General features: G+C 29.2%; 1 protein-coding gene across 1 annotated transcript in view; it reads left to right on the forward strand.

Moving 5' to 3' along the window:
- The window catches only part of LOC126906799 (max dimerization protein 1-like), a 114,686-nt gene that overhangs the window by 23,563 nt on the left and 77,218 nt on the right, over nucleotides 1-13,905 (forward strand). The window lies entirely within an intron of this gene.

A 13,905-nucleotide genomic window follows, 5' to 3' on the forward strand; every position in this document is an offset into this window, starting at 1 on the left:
ATATAAATAAGTGATGTTAGTTGGATTTTTATGAAATTTATTATTGATACGTTTTCGAATATTTGTCCACGTATTTTAAAAATCAATCTACGTAACTAGAAATAAGTTATTAAATAGTATGTTTCTACTTTCTTATCTTCTTAGACGAATAACTGGTCAGATGGAAACCCTTCACAAAGGTCGGAAACGGAGAAATGAGTTGACATATATAGTGTGTTTGTGTTGATAAAGGCACAAGCGTTTGTTCGGTTTGCTTTTGCTGTTACTGTCCGTCTTCTTTAGTTTTGTGCAAAAAATGGCGTCAAAAACGGAAGTCCGGTACCGGAACCTCCGCAAGAGAAGAATATCGTAACGAGCAGCTTGGGAACCCGTTATCGTCGTGTCGTTTATAACGTTATTGTGATATTATCTGTTCACCGAATTTATTGAAAAGTATTTTTTGCTTCAAACGCATCATTTATTTTTCTGCTCGGTTTCATTTTTATCTTAGAAAGAGCATGTAATAGGAGGTTGCATACAGGTTCGTTAAAAGAATTTTGTACCAGTATTATATTATCATTTCATTTCATAAAGTGTTTTCCAAATTATTATTTTGATCTCATTATTCTATTAAGAAATTTAAAGCTAAAAAATAAGATGCATTTACATAAATATAATAATAGTCAATAATTTATTTAATTTTGCACGATATAAGTTTTTTATTGGCTCTATGGAAATTTACCATTAAATATTGCTGTTAAACTTTTATTTTATACTTTCTTTCTTCTCTTTAATATTTTAATTTTTTTCGCGTTCAAAACCATAATAGATCTTAATTTTTATCAGCTCATTGTACATGGTTTTTTTTCATAATAACGTTTTTAATTTTAGTTTGTGTTTACCTTACCGTGTTTACCTTTATTTTGGCATTAATTAGAGAAAAACCTTTGTGAATGTCTATTGCTTCTCCACTACTAGTATTATTAATGTTTACAATGATGACAAAGCTATTCTTTTTTCGATAACTATTTTAAACTTTATAATAAATAATTTAACATTATTTCGTTTATAGTTTAAAAATTTATTGAAATAGTGTCCTTAGAACTAACTTTTACCTAGAAATAATTTGTATTATTACTTTATTACTTTTAAATTTCGAAATATTATATAAAAATAGATTAAATGTACAAAACATTTACGCAACTGTGATTATAATAACATTTTCTTGTAGTTTCATATGCTATCCTGAAAAATCTATGAACACGATTAATTGTGTATAGTGATTTTTTCGAGTATTTATATTTTATTTTGGTAGCCTCGGTGGTTTTTAATAAGACGGCAAATGAGATCACCTGTTCTTACTTCTTCGAGGTTTGGCATCTTTCCGACGTCAAATTTTATTAGTGTTAGCAGAACATAAAGTTGTAGGTTGTATCTTTCAGGTGAGGAGGAGAAATAAAAATAAACATTAAGTAATCCGTACGCTCAAATTTGACACTATAAATTAAGTATTACACATAGTAATAAAATAAAATTCGTCTATTTAAATCTTAAAGAAAACTCATGGGTCAGTGAATTTGGCGAGCATTTATGCGGAGGAACAGATGTAAAAATATCAAGCTCTAGTGTGCTAATGACATATTTTTTGTATCCAATTATTTTTCATATATTATGTTCTCGCCATTTTTCTCTGTAATGTTACGTTTTGCGATTCTCTAAAAGAAAACAAAATATGGATAAATTAATTTTTTTAGCGTGATATGATTATAATAAGTTGATAGCTAAACGTAACATATATATATATATATATATATTTATAGTAGACATGAGTTTTTGCAATTTTCTTCTGAATTTTTTTTAACCTTAGAATATTTTAAATAATTAATAACTATTGAAAATATCTTTGAATTCGGGTAGCTTTCAAAACTTTCCACAGATATCAAAAATGGTTATTATTATTTAAACATTAATTAAATAGAAAGAAAAAGCGTTTGTCAAGAAAACTCATACATATTGATTATCGTGTGCAATTTATAAGGGAAAACAGGAATTGTATTTTTATGCAAACCTATTGTAAAATTTCGCATAACTTATCATCATCATTACTTAGTCGTTCCAGATAGTGAGTATTATACCCGTGACTTGTGTTCGTTCCTCTATGCCGATTCGACTTGCATTTCGCAGATAACCACGTTCTAGAATAAAACGTAATTTCTATACGGACAATATGTGGTATTTTTTGAAAAACATCGAAAAGGCGGTATCCTCGTTCAACGAGTATTATTCTAGTTAATATTCATTGTTCGTCCGCGTGCTCCAAATTCGCATCAATTACAGAGGCGTACAAAAAAAATTACTTAGCTATTTTGTTTAAAAATGTATTAAAGTATGTATACATACATAAACACCGTACAACAACAATACAGAGCCGACAAAATAGTTAACTATGTCCAGGAAACGGGCACCTATGATTACACTATAGTAACCCGCCCACAGTGTTTTTTTTTTTTTTTTTTTGGGGCCCCTATATCAACGCAGAAATACTACTTGCCTTATGTGCGTATACGTGAATGTGAAATACGGTCATGTGGGCAAAAAGGAAGCGATACGGGAGCACCAAAATGTTTAAAACTCAAAAACTACTGTAAAGGCATAGTAAAATGTGTACTATGTATATACATAGTAACATATTATACTAATACAAGACGGGTGTGGATGATTTATTTGATATTGTGTACGACGACCGGCGAGGAGCATACACGATCCTCTGTAACGTCTATTTCTCTTCATCCGTCTTTTCGCTGGTCTCTGGCTGAAATGGGGCGGTGTCTGAACATAAAAAACATACAAATTAAAGATACTTTTTACGCACTATCATCCATGAAACGTATAATGGCCTGTATCATTGTATTATATCATTTTTATGCACGACAACAATAGCATCGACCAGTAATGTGTCCTTAAAAATCATTTTTACATAAATAGGTGTATATATATATATAGGATGGTGATTATATTACGCTTCAATATATTTTGCATGCGTTATTATGTATTTGGTTTTATTTGAATGTGTTCTGTAATAATACTTATCAATATGTATGTGTATGTACAGTTACAATTACATGTGCTCATTGCATTAGCAGCGTTCATTAGTAATAAAATGGCTAAATAATAATTACGGCCAACAAAAACAATTTCCTTGTAAAAAAAAACATTACAAACATAAAATAGAGGAATAAATGATATAATTGGCAAGTTGGTGGAGTTGAAATTCTCTGGGCGTCGCTCGTTTGAAAATCGCAGAATAAGTGCATCAACTGAATATTTAATCAGTATACAGGCCGTTGTCTTAATACAAAAGACCTTTTAAACTTCACTCCGTTACCGTTTGCGTGTTTCATTAATATTTATTCTTTATGCACATTTGCATCAAATGTATGTTTCGTAATAGTCGTGCTAGGGATAAAAAATCTCATTTAGATAATGACTGCAAAATGTACCGTAGAAAATCTGTAATATTCATGCAAGTATTGCATAATTTTTATTTTCAAAAAATATTTTATATTAACTGAATGTTTCTTTTCGTATTCTGTATTTATATTTTGAAACAATATAATCATTGAATTGTTAACAATGTACTATACTTTAAAATGATTGATATACTTTTACAATACGAACCATTAACATAAAAATGTTTCTATAAAATACATAAGTGCTGACAAAATGTTAAAAATAATTTCTAAGAAGATTAAAATCCATCTTGTTTATATTCTCATTTGATTGTGATAATATGCGAGTATTGTTTTAATGAAATTTACTCAATCGTTTTTAATCGAAGCAATTCTCAAATAACAATTTTTCATGGTGTTTTGTTATCTTGAATTGTATGTTTCGAGTATTGTTTTATTAGTGATTATGTTGTATTTTTTAGATTAGGCCTAAATGTGATTAAACTAATGACAAATGTGAAATGTTATTATTTTATATCTTATTTCTTTCAATAGATAAAATATTTTTACTAATTTTAAAAACAACTTTGCATGCTATTGTATATAATTTATTTTGCTGTTTCCACAAAGATGTTTTGGTGCACCTAATCGTAAAAAACAGTTAGAAATTATAATTTCTTAAAAACTTAATTTAGAACCTAACGTTGTTGCCGCATTTGTATTGTTGCTTTGAAAGTTCAAGGTCAGCTCTAAGATACTCGACAGTAAGAATAAATAATGCGCAATAAAAATTTCATACGAGAAAAACTATTTGAATTTGTTATTTATATAACATATTATTAATATAATATATTATATTATTTATATAATATATTTATTATGAAATATATTTTATTTTAACTTGCAGAAAATCTACTGGCGAAGTAATGAAAACATATTTTGTTCTAAAATAGTTATTTTATAATATTCTATAACTATAACTTTTATAATAAAGAAATGTATTCTATTTTAAATGTCTACATTATTTTTAAGTGTTGAGGCTGCAAACATTTTTGTCGATGATTATAATTTATATTTTAATAACATTTAATCGAAAAATGAGTAAAAAAATAAACAAAAAACAAAGGGATGTTATTTTATGATATTGAGGGTATTTAGAATTCCCTTTTATTTTCTAATGTGTATGTACGGGTTGGTAATGGGTTCCCCAACTTCATAATCCAATGATTGTTATTTGACATTTCGCCTCCTCTTTAAAAGTCATTTACCGCCGTAAGAAACTGTGTTTTGCTTATTCTCTTTCTCTTCTAATCTAATGAAAGAAATTGTTGAAGATTAAATGCAGTTTTATATTTAGTTTTCCATATCTACTTCTTAACCTTTCAGTGTTGTAAAACTACTTGGCGAACAAGTATAATTTTTCTTATTGCAAGCATTTAGATATGCTGAACCATTGGCGCATTACTTTTGAAACAATGGGACCGAAGTTCAATCGTGCACGGATCTAATAACCGCAAAACCAGAGATGAATAAATTGAGATAATGTTGTGTCTGTGTGTGTGTATATGCCCTCCAAAACATTTTGTGTTATTTTTCTCGGTGCAGTTATACTTCACGTACAACCAGTACTGCAAGCAATGTGTTTTACGCCTCGAAAATGGCGGCCGTCACGACCGACGTGGATGACCAGTCACGGATTCATTTTACTATTTTATAGCGCACAACAATACACTTAGATTACAAATTATCATCAGTTTGAAAATAACTGGTTCAATTGGTCAGTGTATGTTTCTAAAAAGTCATCATAGCTGAATTATAGAACTTGGCCTTAAAATTTAACTGAAACCATATCAGTATTTTGTCTACAAACTAATAATAATAAAATAAAAAAGTTAATTTCGTTCTGTAAAATATTTTTAAACCACATTTTTTTCTCCTGGTTAGGCAGTTAACGCTCAATCCTTATAATTAACCTTAGAATGATGATTAATTTTTATTAAAAATATCAACATTACCCCTACTCTATATTTATGCCCAGAGCTTAAGAAATCAATGCATTAAAAATTTTATTTTAGTCATCTGGAGTACGTCAATGATAAATAGATAATTATGTTAGTTTTGCTTAACTATCTTAATTTTTTTATATTTATTAGAAATTTAGGGATTTTGAGGGATGTAGGGAGATCACTCTTCCTATGAACACTAAATATGTGTTACTGTATACACTAATGATAACTTTTTTTAAGTATATCAGAAATGGTATACACAAATTTTAGAAATGCATATGTTTATATATTATACTACTATTAATAATAACATTATTATATAAGCCGCTATATTACTTAAATATTGGTGATTTATTAATATTGTTTGTTTTATGTTACAGGTAAGAACTCGAAATGTTACGCTAAAGGGTAATAAATCTGTCACGCTACACGTGAGTAGCAGCCCAATAAAGTAAGCTTACTAGTATAAGATCTCAATTGAAAATTATTGTATGGAGTAAGAATTAATTAAAAAACTGATTGGAGCTGTACGCGCATTAAGGTATCACACGTTTGCCGCACGATTTTGTTGTACGTTGTTAAGTCCGGTAGCAAGCCATATATTATAATAGGTTCTTGACGACCTCTTGGTGCGGCGAAGGCCAAGGTCAGCCTAAGAACACCACCATACTGGTTTTAATGCGAGAGGGGTTTAGAAAAAGGAGAAATGCTATTATAAATAACATTGTATTGTGTTATCGTAAACATAAAAATCTCGTCAGGTGTGTATAATAATCACAAATATCTAAGAGAAGTAGGTAGTAAAAAAAGCACAATGAAAATCGACAGGCTTTAATGCCATCGTTAAAAAAATTGCACAAATTTGTACATCTTGTACACGATTCTATTGGAAAAAAAAACGTGTAAAACCGGTTTAGATACAATATTCGTTTCATCTCGTGGTAGTAAACAATATTAAGTATAGTACCGTTTTTAGAAATCAATGATTTTTAATGGTGAGCTGATGACTAATTGAGCGTTCATGTTAATATTAGATTTTTTTAAATGTTTAAAAGTACAATAATAAAAAGTAAATAAATAAATTATTTTTTATAAAAATTAATTGTGCCTAAACTTTATACAATACGTACAGATTTATAACATTGATTGCAGATTTGATGTTAATTATTGAGTTAAAATAATTATTCTATGTGAATCAAAATATTATAGTAAAGAAAAATCCACAGAGAGACCAACATGGTCTAACTAACATTTTTTTTTTATTATTTTGAACTTTGTTGTTTGGGAAATGTACCATAATTACATTTTAATGTATCCATTTGTCTGATTGATTGTTAAGTCTTTCACATAATTCATTATAATTGATGTAGGTACTATTATCATATAATGGATGCACTATGATTATATGAATCTTTAATGATGGCTCTGATTCACAGTCCATAGCAAACGATGCGAAAAACACACTTGCCACAGCAAGCGGCCATGCTGTCGGAGTTCAATGTTCGTTCTTCGCGCGTGATCTTCTGATTTTGCGTCAGAACTAGTATAGTCGTTGTTCACAGTGTTTTGTGTATGTATTTGTCATTATTATGTATCTATACAACTGGGCAGTTTGTGAGTGGTATTCGCACATGTAACGATGACCAATTGGATGTATTAGTATTTGTTTTGAACATTTGGTTGTGTTGTCTCTGAGCAACTCCTGGGCATTAAAAAAACCTTTTTTTTTTTTTTTTATTATTATTTACAAAAAAAAAACTAGCAAGCGTTAAGTGAAAATAAGTATGATTGTCTATAGATTCGTTGTCGGTTAAAATTGACATCACAACTGTCTAGAATCTACGTTTAAAAAACTGAATAAAATAAGAAATTAATCGTTTACATTATTGATGTGTTTAAATGACAATAAACAATATGACTAAAATGTATTTTTATTTTTTTTTTATAACTTGTACAATCACTGCATGTAATCTGAAAATGTAAACTACACCCCGGTAATTATAACTTTGTTTATCGGTAGTCAATATATAACCAGTCTAAATTCTAGAATTACCACCACAAAAACACATTTTCCTTGGGTTAATTATAATTTTATCAAGTGTAAATTTTTCTCAGAACTGATGTAAACTATGTATGTTTAAAATAAAAATAAAATTATAATTGTCGAAGCCGTTACTGTTGTAACGTCGAATAAAATTTTAGCGTTTTATAATTTACCAAACGTATAATATGATATTCAATGATTACACTGAGAATGATGAGTCGTTCCGTGTTATCGTATAGCGTTATTATAAAATCGTGTAATTTTTTTCCACTACCGACTAAAGCAAAATATTGACGTTTAACATATTGTATTTAAATAGTTTTTGTTATGCTTGAATTGAAAACCGGTTCTAAATCCTGGTAAACGTGTTGTACTTTTAAAATCTCTTCCTTTTACTTTCGATTTGCAAACGTTTGTCCTATAACCCCTGTCGTAAGCAGTCATTTATACGACCTAAAAAATTAAATCGAGATTTTTTAATGATTCAACAGGCAGTTTTCTTCCCTTAATTATTTAAGTGTAAAATGTACGTACTCTTAAGTCTTTCTAAAATTGATTTTGGAATTTCTGAAAATGGAAGGTGGTGGTTTAGTGATATAAGAGAGAAGTATAAAGGTCTATAATATATTAAAGGTCTTTCTGTAGGAACGAGCTACAAAATACAACCTTTTAAAAGATTTTTCATTTTCCGAATAACCTCTACTCCGCTTTCAGTTGGTAAGGAGGGCAGCGGTCACAAGAACTTAACCTCGGTCGATGCTTTTATCGCCGAACGGCCAACCTATAAATTATTATTTACGACGCAGTTTCGACTTTTTGGTCGTATATAAAAATTATATTCAGCTTTTATACATTATTATATTTGTATATATGGATCGGGTGTGGGTTGCGCTTACATAAAACAGAGTAATTATTAATATGACCGATTTTGGTATGATACCAGTGGTGTTTGTGAACTATCGAGACCCAAAAGCACAATTCACCATTAAACGGTCCGCCCATCTCTTTAAGTGGCCCTCTATTTCACATCGCCTTTTTGTGTTTAAACTTCATCACTCATTCCCTCCCAGTGTGGTAATTTATTGGAGCTTTTAAGACAAGCTCAGCATAAAGGAAATGGCGATACCGTTTTAATACTTAAGATAATTTATGGTTTCGAGGTATATTGCTTCTTAAAAAATAAGTATACCTTAGCATGAGCCTTATATAAAATTGCATAAAGCAAGACCAAGAGCGTTTCATAAAATTATATAATAACTTTTAGTTCGTGTTAACACGTTTATGTGCTCAAATGGTGTTTTCTTTGATTAGCTTTATGTTTTTACTGTGACGATGTTTTTGGAGATAATCTTGACTTCTGGACTGAAACAAATCTGTAGTAAGGAAATAGAAGGATCATTCATCAAGTTGTCCTACGCGGTGACAAGTAAAATCGGTTAAACTCACCATCATGATAAGTTGACTTGTCATCGGTAGTAGAAACAAGTCGTGGTAACAAATGTATAATGTATTTTCAGTAACTGTTTAAAACTTGAAAGTATTTCGAGTGAGCATTTAAGTAAAACGTTTTTGCCATTATTTTTTATTTCTTTAGGAACTTTTCTCGATTCGTATCTGTTTTTTAAAACAATTATTATTTAGCTATGGATTCGTTCGTTATATTGGCATTCGTGTGTATTATACGGCGGGTTGGTACACAGAGCAATTAAATGCTCTTATTTAAAATAGTTAAGAACAATGATGAATCGTTTTTTTTTTGTTCGATAAATGGCTGTCATTTTTGAAGACGTTTCCGAAAATGATGAAACAAAGTTGTTTTCTTCTGACTGTTATTTTTCTCGTTATTATTCTGTTTTTATTGTCATCATTGAAAACTGTCATTAGCTTGTTAGAAATGGATTCTATAATGGCGTTGAGCGCACTTGATGCAATGCATGCATGCTGCTGTATCACACGAAACGTTAGTGTATCATTGTTTAAATCTTTAATGACACTCTATGGAGCATGCAAATTGTTTCTTTCGCGTTCCCACACTATTAAATGGAGTTTTTTTTGTTGTTGTGTATTTTCGCATTAAATCTTCAGGAGTTCAAATTTTCTTTAAAGGAAGAGTTTAAGTTCACATATGATTATTGCAATTATTCATTTTTTATTACCTATATACTTATAGTATGTGTATGTTATAATATAACAACGATAATTTTTAAATTTGTTTTAATAAAATACGATAATTGTATGGGATATAAATAATTGCGGTTATGGTTAGCGATTATAAATGCTTTGAAAATTTACTGCGCATGTTAGTTATGACAATGTAAAAGTGAGTATAAGTAAAAGTGTGCTACTAGTACATCGTGTTCAAAATAGTAATCACTAACTGAAAGTCTGAGAGAAATAGTACTAGAAAAAAATATTCTTAACTCGGTAATATTATATTTGTTATATAAGCATTTAAATATAATTAACATTAGTATTAGTGCCCAAAGACCAACTAAAAGTTAATTTGAATTTCGGAACGACTTGGACACACAAATTTGCCTAGAGGGGTTGGTGATGACAATTTTAGCTTATTGTCGATATTCTTTACGACTGCGCCGTGTACTACTGTTATAGAAACGCTTAAAAAGCTATTTAATAGGGCCAACAGCTAACAAATATCAACCGTAATTTTAAAAATATACTTATCATATTTAATGGTCGTCTTAAAGTTGCGCAATTCATAATGTGTATTTTATTATACTACTGCTTTATCGGGTTTTTATTGTGGTTTTTTTATGCGTAAACCTAGCAAATATCCGCGCTCATCTTCACTAACACTTTTATTATTTTCAATTTTTTGGAACCTGAATGCTCTTCTATTTCAAGACTTCTAGTGGGGAAAGAAAAAAGAAGACGTTAAGTAGAGAAAATTATTAACTTGGTATGAAATCTCTATAACCTTATAGTTTAATTTTCATCATCAAAAATATAGAAATCAAGTAGTAGTTTTTGAAATTATTGAATTATAATTTTTATAATCTATATATTGAAAATTCTTTTATTATTATCTACTAACCTAATTGTTTCNGATCTTGAAATATTATGCAAAACATAATATATTTTAGATTAATCAACAAAGTCTTGTATACAGATATTTTTAGAGTTTAAGATAAAAATACACTGAAATTTTATCAATAGTTAAACTTAATAAGGAATTTTTGCTAGATGAAATTATGAGTTTGTTTTACTTAACGATTACGGTTTTTTTTTTTTTTTTTTTTTTTTTTTGATGTATTAAATTATATGATTTTATGTTATTCGCGCGGTGTTGTTTCAATTATAACATTTTGTTTAGTGTAGTTTTTTTACAATTTGATAATGACCTGTCAAAGTTCATGTATGCATGTTATATTATTTATAAGACAAGTTGTGAAAAATATTGTTTGACGGCTACTACACTGGTCTAAGTTTCACCGTAGCACGCAATATGTACGCGCCCGCGTTATTTAGGTACACATTGCGCCTGCTATATCATTTCGTTTGCAAAATAAATGAATTTGTTGTATGGATACGTTTGACCCATAGCCTTAACATTCCTACATTGATGTCCTCTACAATACACACATTTATTAATAATAGCAGAATACATTATAACTTCAAAAAAAAAAAAAAATGGATAATGAGTCTTCGATGTGTGTTTTATGGATTTTGTTACAGTGGAACGTAAAAATATATTTTACATGTATTCTGACTGTGTAACATAAACATAAAATCAACTGAAAATGATATTGATAAACATAATACCTATGATGCAATTAAATATGAAAATGTATGGGAGTTTCAATGTAGGGGTGGCTGAATGGAGGGTATAAAAAATTAATATCAACACAGTAGAGCGTAGTTTGGAACGCATATTATAATACAGGTGTACGTAAAGAGAACGTGATAAAAATCATCTTTGACGTTTAACTCGTTAACCACGTGGGATTATTACAATATTATTTTGGACGGCTATTATTTATTCACACGAATAATGCAATACCGAACGACAGTGTAGACTGGGAATTATCGTCTGTATATGCGTAAGCCTTACGTTATTCATAATGATACGTTTGTTGGGTATGTTATTATTATTTTTTATTTTATTGCCGAGTGTAGTGTTGGGAAACTTTATTTAAAATCCGCATAGTGCAACAATACGGGGTCGTTTAAAATAATCGAACGAAACCTTGCGTGTAAGTCGTGAAATTTCTGCAATATCGTTATTTTTTTTTTTTTATCGAGAAGAGTGTGTATCGCGTGACGGTCTCCTTGGACAGATTTGTACCAATCGACTGTAAGTATTAACTTGTTGTGTTGTGGTCGGCCTCGTCAAGTGGAGCGTCAAGCCTTTGGCTTTTTTTTTTTGATTTGTATATGCAACAGTTAAGTGTATCAGCGAAAAGAAATGTAAAAATTGATAAATCACTGTGAGTATATCAAATACATTCGCTGAACATTATATTGGCCTCTTTAAAACCGGTTAAGAGACTAGTCACCCCAGTCACGTTGTGAATCGCCTTCACGTCTTTATTTTGTTTATTTGGCCGTGAAATCAAGAGCAACAGAGAAGAGTGTTATTATTATTATTATTTATCTACAACTATTGTATCTGAGTATGTATATATATATCGGCGAATAATTATTTGTCACCGTAAAAAAATCTTGGTGTGTTTTCTATATTTATACAGTAATTACAAGTTTGTAATTAGTTAATTAATTCGGAGCTCAAGGAATTTACGAGTCACGTGTTGCCTTATGACTGTCGAATTATAATAATAATGAAACTCTATGTAATGTGTTCCTACATTGCTGCATACGTACGTTTTGGATTTGAAAATAAAATTCTTTTAGCTGTGAGATTACATACTGATCTCCTCCCATAACTTACAGACATGCCAGGGCAAACAGTTGTATATCTTCAATGAATAATTCGTATTAGCTCGAATAAGACTAGTCAAACAACCCTTTGTAGTGCACCATCCCGACCATTGTTATAACAGAATATTTATTATTAATAAAAGGTTGCCATGTTTTTGCAAGTTGAGGTTTAAGTAAATTTGAAAAATGTTTTCAATTTTATAAATGCATTATTATAAATATACAATATTACTTGTCTATTCAAATGTTGTTTGTATTAATCCGATGATCTTGTCCTTGGGAATAATTTGATAGGTGAGTAATTATTGAGAGAAAAATATAATTGGCACGTATTCTTTTATTTTTCTGCCGAAGTAGTTGTACGAAAAAATAAATGTGAGTTGACATTTTTTTTACTATATTTAAGACATTGATCATATATTTATAAACAATATATTTTTAAAAATTTACTATATTTGCTTCGCGGCAAGATATTTCACTATGTTTTTGTAATATTCCTGTTTTAGTCAAAGTTAACTATGTTGTTAGCTCTATAAATAATTTTTAAACTAGAGTGTAGCAGTTTCAATTTTTATAGAAACTAAATATGTGTATTCAACTAATTAGTTGAAATTTAAATTATAAATGTAAATAAATTAAATTTCTTACATGACTATTATAATAGTTAATCGATAGCGAATATTATTGGTTGCGTTTAATATTTTCCTATCGTGTTATTTTATAATGCATATTCTAGAGTTGATGTAACTGATTAAAACAAGTTGATTATTTTATTATTAACCATTTAATTGATCGAAAAATAAAAATAATATTGATTTTTTATTTTATTTTTTTGTATACTTTTCTAATATATTAATCATGAAGTGTTTACATAATAAGGGTGTCAACTTACATTTTTTAAACAGCAGCATACTTATTTAACTAGGATATTAAATAGAAAATGATCTAATTAAGAAAATAACTGGTCGATATCCCATGCCATTACTTAAAATTATTTATAGTTTCCGAAATGCTGGTGGAAAAGTCGTTATCGAACAGTCATTGATCTAACTAAGAAAATTGGATCATTTTCTAAAAAATAAGCTAATTAAATGTACATGTTGCCATTTGAAAAATGTAAATTGACACCTCTGATATGTATTAAGGATGAACATGACAAATACTTTGTGATTAATAAATTGAGAAAACTAAAAGATATCAAAGTAAAATGTTGTGTATTTTATTTTTTTGTCGATTAATTAAACCACCAATGCTAATAAAATCATTCTGTATAATAATAACTAACTGTTCAAGCCAGTGTAAACTGTCTAATTATATCATATCGTGGATTTATTTGTTTTACAATTAAAATTTCGTGTTTATTAAGTTTTTTAGAAGGTATGTGTTGTATTTATAGCTTCTTCTTGGACCGTTTACATACCACAAAAAATAATGTATTTAATGTTTGACGCTTGAGCAATATTGAGTCGACCTTAGCTAATCGCATTGCAAATAAATCTTATTCTCATTAGAACAACGAGTAGCGTTG

The sequence above is a fragment of the Daktulosphaira vitifoliae genome, unplaced genomic scaffold (genome assembly GCF_025091365.1).
Source record: "Daktulosphaira vitifoliae isolate Bord-2020 unplaced genomic scaffold, ASM2509136v1 Scaffold_5, whole genome shotgun sequence".
Taxonomy (NCBI): domain Eukaryota; kingdom Metazoa; phylum Arthropoda; class Insecta; order Hemiptera; family Phylloxeridae; genus Daktulosphaira; species Daktulosphaira vitifoliae.